This window comes from Lissotriton helveticus, chromosome 4_1 (assembly GCF_964261635.1).
Source record: "Lissotriton helveticus chromosome 4_1, aLisHel1.1, whole genome shotgun sequence".
Classification (NCBI taxonomy): domain Eukaryota; kingdom Metazoa; phylum Chordata; class Amphibia; order Caudata; family Salamandridae; genus Lissotriton; species Lissotriton helveticus.
The window spans coordinates 325427447-325444492 of record NC_136063.1 but is presented as its reverse complement, the minus strand read 5'-3'; positions in this window follow the sequence as shown (position 1 = coordinate 325444492).

The window sequence follows — 17046 nt, the reverse complement described above, 5'->3', positions numbered from 1 at the left end:
AAACGCATTGGTATTGGGCGTTTTTCGTAAACAACCGAGTGTCATCACAAAAGTAAAGCGGCATAAAATACATGTGGCATTTAGATCCAGGATTCATAGGAAATAGACCAGATAGAAAATATCTAGGTTTTGCTACGGAACAGATGATTAGAGGGTGACCTTATATCATGTACGGAGATAAAAGAAAAATATAATTTGTCAAGAAAGTCAAAAATGTCTTTAAAAAGGATAAACCGATAAAAACCAGAGAAGGGATTATTATTCCACCACCTAATACGCCCGCATCATACATGATGGTTGAAAGGGGCTATCACACTTGCGTATGGTTAGAAAACTGGATATAATATACAAAAGATGATGGAGTTTTGGCATTTCCAGAAAATGGTCCCTTCAACGGTAGAGTTTTGTATAATTTAAGGACATGCATGAATGAATTAGATCCTAGATCTAGATTTACCCAATACGAGGCATTAGAGGAATGGGAAACAGAGGCTTTTGAGCGAGATAGACCTAGAAGGGACAGAAATTGGAGTAAATTCTATCCCATATTTCCTAAAGAGACAAGAGATAAACAGATGAAACAATGGAGGCAGTCCATGTTAGTGGAAGGGTTATACCCTGTCTGAGCTTTAGAAGAACAAACAGGAAGTAAAAGTACAGAGAAAACTAAAAATGTAATGACAAGTGTTGATCCAGAAGATGATTACCTAGAGCATTTACTAATGAAAAATCTGCCACCTTATAATGAGGAGCCAATTCAAATTAATCCTAGTACTCCGTTCGTAAAGCCACCTTTAGTTCCGCAAATAATACATGAGACATCATTAGAAAAAGTGTTACAGGAAAAGGAACGAGAAGCAATAAATGAACAAAGAAATTAGTTAATTCAGAAAATTACACAGTTAAATACAAGTCCCATAGCCTTAATGATTCCAGTGACTATAGGTCCTGTTGTTCCTCTATATGGAGATAAGCAAACCAGGCCTAGACCTCTCGTTCTAACTACACCTCTAGTGCAACCAAGAAAAGAAACATTAATAGTAGATGATCAAGCAAGTGAATGTGAGTCAGAAATTTCTCTGATGGATTTACCTATAAGAGAACCAGTAAATAGCTCAGCTAGGAGAATTACACCTGTAAATTCTAGAGAGGTACAAATAGAAACTTCCTCAGGTACGAGAAGTGCTACTGTAGTTACCCCAGAGGAAATTGAAAGGTGGTCTCGAGAAATAGAAAATCCAAGATCACAACCAAAGACATTGGATATTTTTAAATTAAGAGTTGAATTGAAAGAATTGCTTGCTGGAAATGTGGGGTTAGACCAATTAAATGCATTAAATGAAGTTGAATTGTTGTTTATATGTCGAAGTATCACTCGAAATACAAAAACATTTCATGAAAAGTTAACGAGTTTGGCAAATGAAATGGGAATTGATATTGGTAAATCTAAACTGTTACAGAAACCATATTGAGCCGAATTTTCTGACAAAGATTTAGAAAACATGAATGCGTCAGGATGTAAATTACAGATCAAATAATTGTTATCACTATTACAAAAGTGGGGTGATTTAGACAGATGGAAAGCTAGATGGATATAGAAAAAGGAAGAAGCTCAAGCGAAGAGCACTCTATCTGAATATGTATTGAAAGAATCTGAGAAAGTAGAGAAATTGTGCCCGATGAGAGAAGTGCCAGGAGGAGGTTATGTACTTGTTCCATGGTCCCGTCAGGATATTCTATAATTTACGAATGATTTCCCAAAGCTCAGAGAGAAACCTGTAGAGTGGTACAGGCAGGTCGAAAGATTTGTAAAGGTCTCAAAAGTGTTGCTAAAGGATTTGGCAGGGTTATTTGGCATTGTTGATCCTGTAGATTTATGGACAGAGTGCAAAAAAGCAGTTGATTGGCCTAATGATGAGTACCCTAGAGATCCAAAAACAGGAGCCCCATCAGATGAAGTGATGAAGAAATATAATAAAGGAATACTGTACTTGAAAGGAAAGGTACCCCCAAAAGAAACAGATTGGACAAGAATAGACAGAACTAGCCAAAATAAGGATGAATCAGTACATGCATACTACGAGCGCCTTCTACAGGTATTTAAGCAGTACAGTGGCTTAGAAAGCATTGATACCAAAGACATGACACATTTTATTTATCAGTTTGTGTCAGGATTAAAACCAGAAATTTCGCAAATGATTAAAGATCATAAGATCTGTTGGCCGGCCAAACCGATAGATGAAATTTTAAAATATGCAAAATACTGTGGAGATGAGTTAGAAAATAAACGAAAGAATTTAGAAGAAAAAGTAATGTTGGCACACGTAATGCTAGTAGAGCAACAAGAACTCCAAATGAAGAATATTCAATTCAATTTATTTATTATGATTTGGCTCTCTACAGAGGGCCACATAAAATATACAGAAATACAATACAAAACAATACAAATGCAGAGGGTTAGCCACCCAAGAAATATCTAACTTACATACTGATTAATTTACACACCAGAACAGTAAATAATTGGCAAGTCAAGAAGCATCTCCATGAGGTATCAGTAAATAGCTAAAAAACCTTTAAAAAAATTAAAAATGTGGAAGCAGAACATTTCGTTAGGAGGACAATACAGTGCATGAAGAAAATCATTCAAGGTTAGGATGCCAAGACGGAGACAAATTACTTTTATCCATCTAGAGCGCCATTTACATAACGCCGGGCAAATCAGTAGAACATGCATGCAGTCCTGAATATTTAAATTACATAGATTGCACAAAGAAGTGGAGCCATACCATTTGGATAGCAGAAGATTTAAGGGTATTAGATCATAACGTAACAAGAACCAAAATCTTCGTATGCCGTGTGGGAGGGACCATCGCACATAAGGTTGTGGCTGCTTCATCATATAAGTATCAAGGAGGATATCTACATTCCTCTTTCCATGAATTAATTTTTTGTCCGATTGGAAGCAGAGGTCCCAAGAGGCTGCTTTTAAAACAAGTTTTAACTGTGTAGGGGAATACACAAAAAGAATAGTTTCATCTAATTTTAAAAACTTTACGGCTATTCTGAAATTACGAACAAGTTGGGAGAACTCATTGAAACTACCTAATAGTTCCTTTTTGAGAAATGCTCTCAATGTCCCAACTTCCGCTCTTGCAAGACAAGCCACCCATCTTACTAGGGCACAGAGTCCCTGTACCCAACTGCTCCTTAGACCGAATTCGAGCCTACAGGCGGCCAAAGAGCATGCAGTATTTAATGAGGAAAGAGATCTTAAGAGTTTCCCCTCAATCCGATGGCAAAAGTCCCACTTTTTCACCTCTATTAACTCTATGCCATAGAGAATTGTTGCCGGGATTTTGGCTCTGTACACCTCCAATAAGATCGGGAAGTGCCGTTTCCCCGTTGCATGATATAGAGAGTTTAGACCTTTGCCATGAGCAAGAGCTTTGCGGGAACAGTGCTCTATGTGGAGTTTCTCACTCAGATTAGCCGTAACAATTTTCCCCAAAAAAATATATGACTTGACAACCTCTAACTTTTGCCCCCCAATGTACCAACCAAAATCTGCTGCTCGACACCTCCTTTTACCTACTATACACATAACTTTACTCTTGGTTATGTTAATCTTCATGCAATGAGCCACAGCATAACTATGAAGAGCATGTAGCCGATTTGAAAGTCCTTTGGGAGTTAGATCAAGGATGAGAACATCGTCTGCATACATCAAACAAGGTAAAGGGGTCCCCCCCACCGAAGGGGCAATGCCCTCAGTGTTAGACATAGCGGCGGGCAGATCAGCCGTATATAAGGAAAATAAAAGGGGAGCCAATAAACAGCCTTGTTTGAGGCCATTACCCGATGGAATAGGGTCAGAGAGCCCCCCTTCACCCCCCAACAGGACCCTACACCAGGTCTCTGTATGGAGGGCCCGCACCAGCTCCAACAGGTAGGGCGGGAGACCAAGAGCAGCCAATTTTCTCCACAACATTCCACGGTCCACTTTATCGAACGCGGTGGAGAAATCGATAAAGGCTGCATACACCGTCCCCCTTCCCACCTGTACATATTTGTCCGTGACCACATGCAGAGCGGTAAGATTATCCAGGGTTCCGTGATTCCTACGGAACCCAGTCTGAGCAAACGGCAGAATATTGTTCTCCTCGACCCAAGCGGAGAGGGATCCTAGAAGACATTTCGCGAAAACCTTCCCGATTGAGTCGAGGAGCGCAATCAAGCGATAGTTACTTGGGCAATCCCTCATTCCCTTCTTAAAAATGGGGACCAGGATACTCCCCCTCCACGAGGCGGGTACCTTTTTAGTCATAAAACATACTTTGAACAGAGGGTACAAAATTGTGCTCCACCCGAGCGGGTCCTGTTTAAGGACCGTCATGGGAAGTTCGTCTGGACCCATTGCCCCAGAGACACGCATATTTTTTATGGCCATCTCAATTTCCTCTACTGAAGGATAATTCATTAGGCCATCCGCATCCGGACCAATGATACTAACATCACCAAGGGTATCTTCAAGGGCGAAAGTATCAGACATGCAGTTCCCTGCATACAGGTCCCGTATATAAATGGACCATACCTCTTCCCCGATAGGGATAGGGGAGGGGCTTAATCTAGATCCACACCCCTTACCTATTATTGCCCAGAAATCTCTAATCCTGCCATGTACAACAGATTCCCGCAGGTCAATCCAGATAATATCTTCCTTAGCCTTTTTTATTTTTAGCTTAAGTCTATTTCTCTTTCTTTTTAGCCTGGAAATCTCTCTTCCACGTTCAATGCCTCTTTCTAGATATTGTTCCCGGACAAGGTTATTAATTTCCTTGTTTAAAATACACAATGCCCTGGGAACTTCAACCCCTCTTCTCGCTCGTGAAGATTTTTTAGCACAAGAGATGACCTTAGAAGAATATTCAGACCCAAGGAGATGGAAATGGGAGTAAACCTAGGGGAAAGTTTAACCGAGATGAAGTTAAAAAGAAGTTTCCTTGTCATGGGTGCGGAAAATTGGGGCATTGGAAAAACGAGTGTATGGCTGTATTAAATAATAACATGCAAACTAACAATTTGAATTCACAGACGAATGAAATATCGAAAAAACAGCAACAACAGGTAATACAAAACCAGTTACCATTGGCGCCTATGCCAAATCCTGGGAGTCAAACCACATACAGTGTGGATACCACAAGTTGGGTGGGAAATGGTAAAAGGGACACAGTGACACCCCGATTTCTTTTGAGTGACACATATTTTGATGAAGACAGTTTCTGACGGTGCCTGAGAGGGGAGGACGAGGAGTGCGTACTTGGCGCCTCCTTGCAGGTAGATCAGTCAGGTCCATACATTGAGGGAAAGGTTGAAGGAAATTATGTTACCTTTCTGTTGGACACTGCCGCTACCCGTTCTACTGTGAGAACAGTAGACGTTCCAAACCTACCCCTCTCGGGAGAAGCGATCCAAGTAGTGGGTGTTTCTAATAAACAAATTAGTACTCCAGTTACAGAACCAATGGAAGTCAGAATTGGCAATTTTAAAGAAATGCAAAAGTTTGTGGTATGTGACTCCAGTCCAGTAAGCTTGTTAGGCAGAGATTTGCTGTGCAAACTGAATTGTACCATCTTTGGCACACTAAACGGTGTTGCAATTCAGACCCCAGATGAAGATGGAATTTATAAATTAATGTTAGCAAAACAAGGAACTGAAAATAAAAAGTTGACTTTTGAAGATTTGCCAAAAGAGAGTTACAGCATACGGTAAATCCTAATGTGTGGGATTTCACAGAAAAAGATGTAGGATTAATGGCAAATGTCGATCCAATAAAAGTGACAGTAAAAGAAGGTGCAGTTTACCCAAATATCCGACAATACAAAATGAGCCCAGAAATAAAAGCAGGAGTTGCACTAGAAATAAAATGTCTAGTTGAAGCAGGTATTTTGCAGGAAATAATGAGCAGTCCATGTAATTCACCCATAATTGGCATAAATAAACCAAGCGGAAAGTACAGGGTCGTACAAGACCTCCGCAAAATTAATAAAATTGTTGTCCCATGTTGTCCAGTTGTGCCAAACCCTGCTGTAATTTTGTATCAAATACCGTGGACAGCAGGATGTTTACTGTAATAGATTTGTGCCATGCATTTTTCTCCATACCATTACATCCAGATATCAAATATCTTTTCTCATTCAAATTTGATGACCATATCTACGTTTGGAATCTAGTCCCTCAGGGGTACACAGACAGCCCATCGGTTCTTAATCAGATTATGAAAAAGTGCCTTGAATCTCTAATATTGCCCGGACAATCAGTCCTGGTGCAGTATATAGACGACCTACTGGTGGCGTCTAAAAATCGAAATGACTGTTTTGTTGATACTATTGCTCTATTGAATCATTTAGGGAAAGGAGGACACAAAGTATCACCTGAGAAACTGCAATTTTGTACTACATCAGTGAAATATCTGGGGCATCAGATAGAAAGAGGTGTCAGAAGAGTTACTTCTGAAAGAATCAGAATAATTCAAAACATGGATCTACCTCAAACACAGAAAGAAATCAAAATGTTTCTTGGAGTTGTAGGTTACTGTAGGCAATGGATTGTGGGATTTGCAGTCCTAGCAAAACCATTGAATCAAATGACAAAGACAAGAGCAACAGACCCAGTAAAATGGGATGTTGAAAGCAGGTCATCTTTCCTAAAATTATGAGATTGTCTGTGTACAGCTCCAGCATTAGGGATGCCTGACTATTCAAAAGATTTTGCATTGTTTTGTGATACACGAGACAATTGTGCACTTTCAGTTCTGACTCAGACCCATGGTCTGATGAGACGTCCTGTTGCTTATTTTTCTTCTACACTGGACCCAGTGGCAGCTGCATTGCCAGGATGTCTGAAAGCAGTAGCAGCAACTTGACTATTGCTAGGCGTAATATTCTGAACCCAGCAACGTTATTGCCTGATTCACAATTTGCAGAAGTCAAAAATGAAGTTGAACATAATTGTATTGATCTTACAGAATACTACACTAAACCTCGCCCAGATATAAGAGAAGAGCCATTAATAAACTCAGAACATGAGCTATTTGTGGATGGTTCATGCATGCGACATGAGAAAGAAGGTTTGAGTGTTGCTTATGCTGTATGTACTCTATGGGGTCCAGTTGAAACATCACATTTGCCTGGAATCAAGTCTCCACAAGTAGCTGAATTAATTGCATTGGCAAAGGCTTGCAAAATTGGAAAAAATGTAAAAGTGACCATTTATACTGATAGCCAGTATGGCTATGGCGTTGTGCATGATTTTGGCCAACTCTGGATGCAAAGGGAGTTTCTGACTTCATCAGGCACTCCTATTAAAAATGAAAATTATGTGAAAGATTTGCTGAAAGCAATCCAATTACCAGAAACATTGGCTGTGGTCAAGTGTGCTGCTCACCAATCTGGCAATGACAGAGTGACAGCAGGTAACCGATATGCTGACCAATTAGCACAATATTGCGCCAAAAATAAAATGGCAATAAATAAGAAAATTGAAACAAATGGAAACAGCTGCCAACTTATGTTTCTTGGAAAAGTGAAAACGTGGGAAGAAGTGAGAGACTTGCAAAATAATGCAGAACAAAAAGAAAAGGAAAAGTGGGCATAAATAGGTTGTCAGAGAAGGGTTGAAGATGGTGTCCTTGTTTACCTTGATGGAAGGCCTGTGTTACCAGACTGTATGCTTGCTCCTATGGCTAGGATGTACCATGGTGATTCACACCTAGGGCGGGACGCCATGATTAGATTGTTCAGACAAACTTGGTTCAATGCGAAGTTCAGGAATGTAGCAGAGAGTCTTTGACATAGGTGCTTAATTTGTCAGCAATTGAATCCTGGGAAGAAAACTGTAGTGTTACCAGGAAATATTGGGAAAGCAGAAGGTCCTTTTATCCATCTCCAGACTCATTTTATTCAGTTGCCCCCTTGCAGAGGACTAAAGTATATACTTGTCATTGTCTGCCTATTTTCAAAATGGGTGGAACCTTACCCTACCCGCAGAAATGATAGCAGTACTATAGCAAAACTGCTACTCAGAGAGCTCATTACACGTTTCGGTTTTCCAGTAACGATTGAATCAGACCGAGGAAGTCATTTTAATAATGAAATAATTTTAGTTTAATCTGTGAAGCATTTAAAATTGAACAAAGGCTGCACTGTGCATACCGCCCAGAGGCTTCTGGAGTGGTGGAACAACTGAATGGCACAATCAAGTCAAGATTGAAAAAGATATATGAATCTACTGATTAGATTGACCTGATGCTTTACCTCTTGTTCTGATGGGACTCATGTGACATGACGTATTACTTCGCTTGGTGGGAAACTTTTGCTTCTGCGCACTAGAACTAAGATGGCTGTTCTGTGTCTTAACGTGCAAGAAGTGTGCATCGCTGCTTTTGCTAAGCTGTTCGTTCTGCCTAATCCTTAATGCAATAGTTTAAATAAAATAATGGGGATAGAATAGAGATAAGCGGTATTCAGTGCGTTTATTTATTCTGTGTTTCAAAAACTGTTTATCTTCTGGTTTTGCCTGTATCGCATTTGGGCCTGAAATGTACTTCTGAACTCCATCTTTGGAGGAACTGCGCCTGCGCAAAGAAACTCAAGCTATTGAAGTTGTGGCATTGAACCATTGCCAGCATCAGACATGAACTGTGAAAACTATGAGAACATGATCTCCTAACCCTGCCAGAGGAAGCTGAATTGTACAATTTGTTAAAACATTGTATGTTATTGATGCATTCACTGCCGGGTGGAATAAAAGTGCATGGGAAGATAAAGTTATGGGAGGAAACGTAATTTGAATCCTGAATATCAGTTACCTCATATTAATATGGTGTGATGACCTTTCCTCATCTTTTGACCAATAAAATTGTGGGATTTACACATTTGCAACATTGGAGGGTGGTACACTGACCTGGAAAATAGTATAACTAGGGTAGGCTTAGCTAGTTAGATTGTCCGACTTGTCCGAATAGCTGACCTGTCACTGACCCAACGCACTTAATAGGTGATAGAGAGCAGAGGTGCTGGCGGAGCACTCTGTCAGAAGATTTGATAACCCAATCGGGGTTCTGGAGAGGAGTTCGATAACCCAATAGGATTTAGACTGTTAGCTGCAGAGAGGGTTTACAACACTGGCGTTCTGAACTTTAGCTGTGGTGCCGATCTTAGCCTGTGGTGGTCCAGTCCTGATCCAATTTGGTCCGTAACCAGTCCTGATTCTGGTCTGCATCTGTTCTTTCTCGCTGGCACCTGCACTTTGGGGTTCCTATCCTTTATCCCAGCCCGTGGCCAGGGTTGGTCTTCACACCATTCTAGGTAACTATAAAGTGTGGGTTTGTCATTGTACTGTTTTCCCTTTTCTACCCACCCTGTGTTTTAATGCTTAATGATATTTACCAAATTATTGCACATTTCGTTTCAATCTTCATCATTCTAATAGAACAAGAAATTATTGATTTAATTATGGTTTCAAACATTTAAGAATTTCACCTAGATAAAAGAACTTAAACCTTTTCTGAGTTTGTGGTTATTTATGAAACGGTAATGTTATTCCACTACCTATTTTCTTGCTAACTCCCTTGATCCTCTAGGACTTTAGGTATCGGTGTCTTGGATTGGTAAGTTGAAATGGTATAGGTCCCGAATGGTAAAATTAAAATTGATTGAGTGTAGGTTTACCTGTTCAATGAGTATATAGTTTTATGGGCCCAGGTGAGTATGGTAAACTAAGCAGGTGAGCCTGTGCTCTATCACTGTCCTGGGGATATGATGTAAGGTGATCACTGGAGCATAAGCGATCACTCCTTTTATAGCACCCAAGTGCTTCTTTCAGTATGCGGGGTGCGTTACAAGGGTGGGGGGCACCCATGAGATGAAGCTCCAGTAATTTGGTCTCCTAAGGGGAGGACAATATTAACCTGTTTCTACTAGTGAGTGCCCAGCAAGCCAGCAGGAGGACATCTTGGTTTGTGTAGAGAGATAGTAATGTTCAAAATCAGGAGCTCCCAACCCGCACCGACATACAGAGAGTCAAAGTTTGTCAAGGAAGGCTTGTCGTCTGCCCACTCCCCGAATCGGATTGCCCAACATACTCTGCAACATGCAAAAGAATGTTGTGCTCAGTTGTAGAGGTATATAAGTGAATAAATATAGGAGATGAGGAAACATAACCATTTTTGTGACAGAGAATCTGCTCATGAGTGAATGTGGCAGCATCTTCTGAAAACCTGTCTGTGACCTCGGGGCTTTTACTGCACCTGTCAAGTTGCCATTTAGTAGGTCTGTATTACAGAGAAAACTCATACCCCTAGGTGATGAAAAGTTTTGGGTTCCCATTCATTCTCCCGCTCCTAAATCGATCCTGTATACCACTACTGCAGGGCTGATATGAAACTGGGAGGTCTTACACTCATTAACCCCCAGCTAGGACATGTACCAGTAATAGTAATTAGGTTTATTGTATATTAAATATATCTATTAAAACAGTTAATAGTGCGACCCTCAGTGTTCGATCCCCTCTGCATGAACCCCCACCCAGCTATCTGGAGCTCCCTGTCACCCTCCCACTCCTCCCAGCTGGCGCCTCGACACCTACGGAGTCGAGTCATCTACCTGGGTATGCCTTATCTGGACTGATGGAGATCTCTGAGCTGTGCCTCTCGGACCCTCTGAGTATCTTAAACGAGAGTCCATGTCTCCCAATGAAGAACTTTAGATATGTCCTTATGTATGTGTCAATATAAGCGTTGATAGGGTACAGATGGATGACATTGTACTTTACAAGGAACATGAGGAACCCTCTCAATACACATATCACGACAAATGAATGACCTACATATGAGCAGGACAGCTAAAGCCAGACTCGCTCCGCGGTTTGTTAATTTGTCTATTTGTGACATTCCACTGCGCTCATACACCTCATGTATGTATACCTCAGGGCACATAACTCGCGCTCCCATCTGTCGCACTGCGGTGTGGGAAAACATCCCTCTTTTCAAACCAATGACTGTTGAGTTATCCATATTCATCAAAGGATACCAGTAATTATACAATTCCTTATTCCGTCACTCTTCATGTGATGAATATGGTGAGGTATGTGCCCTGTGGTATACTTATGTATAAGCTGTGATCTGGGGCGGTTTACATCATCTGATCGCATGCACCAACAGAGGTCAGAATACACAAATTATGAATTCAAACAAGGGAACAAGGGAATGAGTGCATTCTTACTATATATTTTTCTTGCTCATACACCTCATGGGAGCTTCAAAGCACTCCGACTCAAGTGACTTAACAAATCGTGAAGACGTGACCGGATGGTTGCGGACAAATATCTAGCAAGGGCTTGTTGTTTATGTGCGTGAGTGTACACAGGTTATTAGTTTGCTGCTGTTCTGTGTGCTTGGGGATACACGTGTATGCCTTTTGATCTTTGCTTACGTACATCGTGTGTGTGTATGTAGCAGTATATCTGCATGTGTATTGTTCTCCTGTGTCCATGCTGTATATGAACTATAGACCTCTTGGCTTTATCAGTGCAAGCTTACTTGGTCACTTCCTTTCCCTCAAATCAGAGCTAACCCCTGTAGAAATGGCCATGTATGCACCTGGTGTTCGGAGAGCTGCTGGTGACATTCCTGCAGGGCTGGCACTGCCTGTTAACCTTCCCAGGGGGATTACAAAGTACACAAATGCTGTCCATGAGTTCTTTGAAGTAATTAAAACAAGCATTTGCAATGCAATATGACTCGCATTTGTGAGAGTTTGAGCTATTGGCATTGTAAAGGACAACGCCTTTTATTTATTTTTTTTTATTTTTTTATTTTTTATTTTATTTTTTATTTTTTATTATTTTTTATTTTAAATTTTTTTTTTATTTTTCAAAGGCAGAGGCAGAACAAAATACAAAGATGGAACAAGGTACAACAATAACAGATATAAGACAGTAATAAGACGATAGACTTCAATAACAAAATTCAAAACAAAACATAACACTCAGATACTGTCTCTTTAAAGGTATGAGCATGGTTAAATTAAATCCAGTTATCAATAGGAAGCCATAGCTTCCTAGCAAATGACTTTTTTCTTCGTCCTTTCAATTTGTAAACTGCATTGTCCATTCGATAAGTATCTAGCAATTTACCTAGCCATTGTTCAAATGAAGGTGGGTCAGCATCTAACCATCTTGAGGTTATACAAAAGCGGTAAATGGACATTCCAATGAAAAGAAAATACTCTTGATCAACAGATAGACTCTCGGGTGGAAAGTATACACCGAAGATAGTGACAGAAGGGCATAGTTTGATGTTGACATTTAGCAAATTAGTCAAAAAATTTTCTATCTTATTTTTATATACAATAAGTTTAGGACAGCTAAAGAACATATGGCATGAGTCAGCTGCTAAAATTCCACACCGACTACAATTGATGCCTTTCGTAGCTTTCCATTTAACAAATTTGGCAGGTGTGTAATACAGATCCAGGGAGGCCATATAATGTTGACTTTTAAGAGAGCTGTTAATTAATACTGTGTTACTGATCTCAAATGCCCTTGCCAAATCGATCCCTTCTATAGACAGTTTCCTCTCCCACTTCTGGGCTTGTTGATCGAGGTCATCGTGTAACCTATTTATCATCAACTGATAGATGGTGCCAATACGGGCATCCTTCCTACCACTCTCCAAAACTTCATTAGGCTCCATTACATCACTATGAAGCAGATTTTTTCTATCCAAAAAGCTACGGATTTGTAGGTACTTAAAAAAATCGTGTCTAGAAAGACCAAATGTGTTTTGGAGTTCAGAGAAGGACATTAAGGTCCCATCTGAATACAATTGCCCAATTGAGTGAATCGATCCCAAACGAAATCCAGGAGTAGGAATACTTTGAGGAATCCCTGATGTTGAAATGTTACAACGTATAGGTGTATAGAAATTATATTTAGGAATAATCCGCAAAACTTTATTCATCTGTTTCCAAGCCGAAAAAGCAGAAAGCAAAGTCTTAAATTTTGTTTTTTTATAATAGCTCGGCTCCATAAATATCAATAATAATTGACGCACATGATCACCCATAAGCATTTCAAAGATAGAAGGTGCCTTACTAATTTCATTAACATGGTCATGAAATAGTAAAACTTTAATAGTTTTAAGGGTAATGGCCCAATAGTATAGCCTAAAATTCGGAAATCCTAACCCAGCACGCCCTTGCGAGAGTGTACACCATTTAATTGATCTTCTTGACCGACGATACCCCCATAAAAATCTGGACAACATCCTATCTATTTTATTAAAAAGAGACATGGAAAAAAATAAAGGAATAGTACGAAAAAAATAAAGAAACTTTGGAAAGATTAGCATCTTAATGACATTGGTCCGTCCAAATAGGGATAAATGTAAGTTGTTTATCCTTTCCAAAGTCCTATTAGTAGATACAAGTAAAGGGTCCAGATTTAGTCCAACGATGTCGTCTATTTTGGGAGATAAAGTTACACCGAGATATGTAGCAGTAGAATTAATTGGCAAATCAAGGGGCGTACCTGTTTTAGAATGTATAATTTGGGTTTTGGAAACGTTCAATTTATAGCCAGAGAATTTGCCAAATTCGCTGGCAACTTCAATTATTTTAGGTAAAGCTATAGAAGAGTCAGAAGTTACGATGGCCACGTCGTCGGCGTATGCTAAAACTTTATGGTCTACTTCATGGAGTCGGACAGGAGGAATACCAGGTTCTGTAATTAATCTGTTCAAATAAGGCTCTAAATAAAGTGCAAATAAAAGTGGAGAACAGGGGCACCCTTGTCTGGTCCCCCTAGTGATAGAGAATGATCTGGAAATGTCAGTGCCAAGTCTTATTACTCCTTTTGCATTAAAATAGAGTGACTGTATAGCTTTAATGAATTGTAATGGGAAGCCCTTCCATTCTAACACCGACCAAAGGAACCCCCAGTCTACTCTATCAAACGCTTTTTCAGCATCGAGTAAAATCACTCCGACTGGGGATTCCTTTGCTTGGGCCCAGTCCAACAGTGCAATAACACGTTTAACATGGTCTGTGGTATCCCTATGTTTGATAAACCCGTGTTGAATATGAGAGACCAGACCGGCCATGACATCGTTTAATCTATTGGCAAGAATTTTAGAATATATCTTGCTATCTGCCGTGATGAGGGAGATGGGACGATATGAACCTAATTCCTTTACATCCTTGTTTTTTTTTACAAAAACAACGATAATGGCAGTCGACCAAGAATCAGGAGGATAATCTTGGAATGCTACATTAAAATTTTTTAATAGTTCTGCCTTCAACAAATGTCTAAACGTCCGATAGAATTCGAGAGGGATCTGATCGGACCCCATAGCTTTGCCGGCAGCTAGACTCAAAATAGCCTCTTCGATCTCTTCCCAGCTTATTGGCCTAGCAAAGAAATCAATATCATCTGTACACAATGACAGTTGATTAGAGTTTGGAAGGTAGTTTATAGGGTTAAGAGTCTTATCGACTTCATTATTTTCGTCGTTATACAGCGCCTTATAAAAACCATGAAATGCGTCTAGTATTCCTGCCTTATTTTCTTTAAGGACCCCGTTAATGTCTTTGATACATTGTATTTCGTTAAAAGAAGATTTTTGACGTAGGCGCTGCGCTAAGATTTTCCCCGTACGTTCGCTGAATTCATAACGTTCTGTTTTATATTGTTTGAATTTTGCGGCTACTTCTTCAGCAAAATGTGTTCGGAGTCCTGAACGTTCAATAGTTAGTCGAATTTGTGCATCCTCTATACTGACATTGTTTTTACAGGCGGTAGATAATTCAAGCTCCGCCAGTCTAACCTTATTTAGCCTATCTTTGAAATCTTTTTGATTTTTTTGCCTTCTGTAATTTGCAAAGCTAATAGTCTCCCCCCGTACAACGGATTTAAAAGAATCCCAAACTACCTGAGGAGAGGCAGAATCATTATTTATGGAAAAATATTCTTTAATGATTGTGACCATGAACTGGAGATACTCTTCGTCTAGTAATAAACTCCTCTGAAATGACCAAGATCTGTTGGGACTTTGACAATCGGTAGGGAATTGGATCTCGGCAATGATAGGATTATGATCTGAAATGACCTGTGGTAATATTTCGATACGAATTTGCTCCAGAAAAACTGAAGATACAAAAAAATAATCTAGACGGACAAATTTTCGGTGGGGGGTAGAAAAAAAAGTGTAACCAGGATCATTATAGTAAAGCTTATTCCAGACATCAGTTAACCCGTTACATAATACCAAATCTCTAAGTGCTTTATAGGCTTGAATCTTACGGCCCACATATCTTTTTCCTAGTTTAATATTCCAATCGGCTGGTATATGAATATTAAGGTCCCCACACATTATTATCGGTTGTGTCCAAGAGGATAACTCTGTGTTAATAAGATTGAATAATTCAGCGTCATCCAAATTGGGGCCATACAGACAACATAGAGTAAATCTACAACTCCCAATTTTTAATTCAGCGAGCCCCCATCTCCCCCATTTATCAGAGGATGTTTTAACGCACTTCCCTACTCCCTTTCGCATACAGATAGCAACGCCTCTCTTGATACCCATTTGTTTAGATGTAATCAAAACTTCTAACCCCAAATTATTCAGGAGAGAGCGTTTGTCCCATGAAATGTGAGTTTCCTGAACACATAACAGGTCAATATTCAGAGTTAGAAGCATGGTACGAAACATAGCAATCTTTTTTAAATCATTAAGGCCATTAATATTAATAGTGCATATTTTCAGCCTTTTATACATTTCAAAAACAATATAGAATAGCAATTATTGGCCATCATCACAAAAAATTGCGCCTCCAAATTATACTTTATCAACATTATAACCATCCCTGCCTTGGGCACGTCAGCCTTAGTAACCATCCCTGTATTGAACACCTCTGCCTTACACCCCCACCACCCCCCGCTGCCCATACCCACCCCCACCCCAGCCCCCGAGACCCCTCCCCCCACCCTCCCCACTATAGGAGGCACAGGAACTATTAGCTCCTGAAACATATGGATGCCGTGTCCCTGGCTCCTAGCATCTTTACCAAAAAAAAAACGAGAGGAAAAGTAAAAAGAAGCAGAATAAGAGAGGAGAAAATTCAAAATTCACACAATATTCAAACAAAATTCGGACAGATAATAAAAGGAGTATAAGAAAATTTGAGAACAAAGAGAAACATAGAAAATCCTACATGAAAATAATGATTATTATTACTCAGTGTAATTCCTGAACTTAAATTCTGGCATTTTCTTACACACGTTTGAGTTGGTCAGAATCGTTCAAAGTGAATCTAAATACTCCTTAGCTTTAATTGTAGAAATGAAAAATTTTGTTTGGCCTTTATATATAGTTTTAAGTTTTGCAGGACCTTGAAGGAATACTGCAACTTCCTTCTTCTGAAAGTCAGGTATTAGTTGCTTCAGATGCCAGCGTTGAGCCACAGTGGCATGGCAGTAGTCTGGTCGCACGAAAAACTGAACGCCAAGACCATCCGCTTTCTTGTCTGGCCTTGCGTTAACAAAAATGGCTTCACGGGCAAGAAAGTTATTGAATGATACCAAAATGGCCCTAGGGTAGCTTTCTTGGCCTTGTCGCGGTCTCCTTGCAGTAAAAGGGAATCTATGAGCTCGTTGAATCTCCCGAGCCCAGTCCCAATCAGTGATTTCTGGGAAAGCATTGCTTAGTAGATTAATAATGAACCGCCTCGGGTCCCCTCCTTCTTTGTTTTCAGGGATTCCCAAAAAACGCAAGTTACATCTGCGGGCCTGGTTTTCCAAACTAGCTAGCTTATCAGATAAATCATTTTTTTGCATTTTAAAGTCTCCCACTTCTTGCCTTTGAGCCATACATTCCTCTTCCAGGACGGATATCCTGGCCTCTGCTTCAGTGACCCTATCCGCAGTCTCTGAGCATAGTTTAATTGCACGACGTACTACATTTTTAACTTTAGCACATGTCATTTGCGT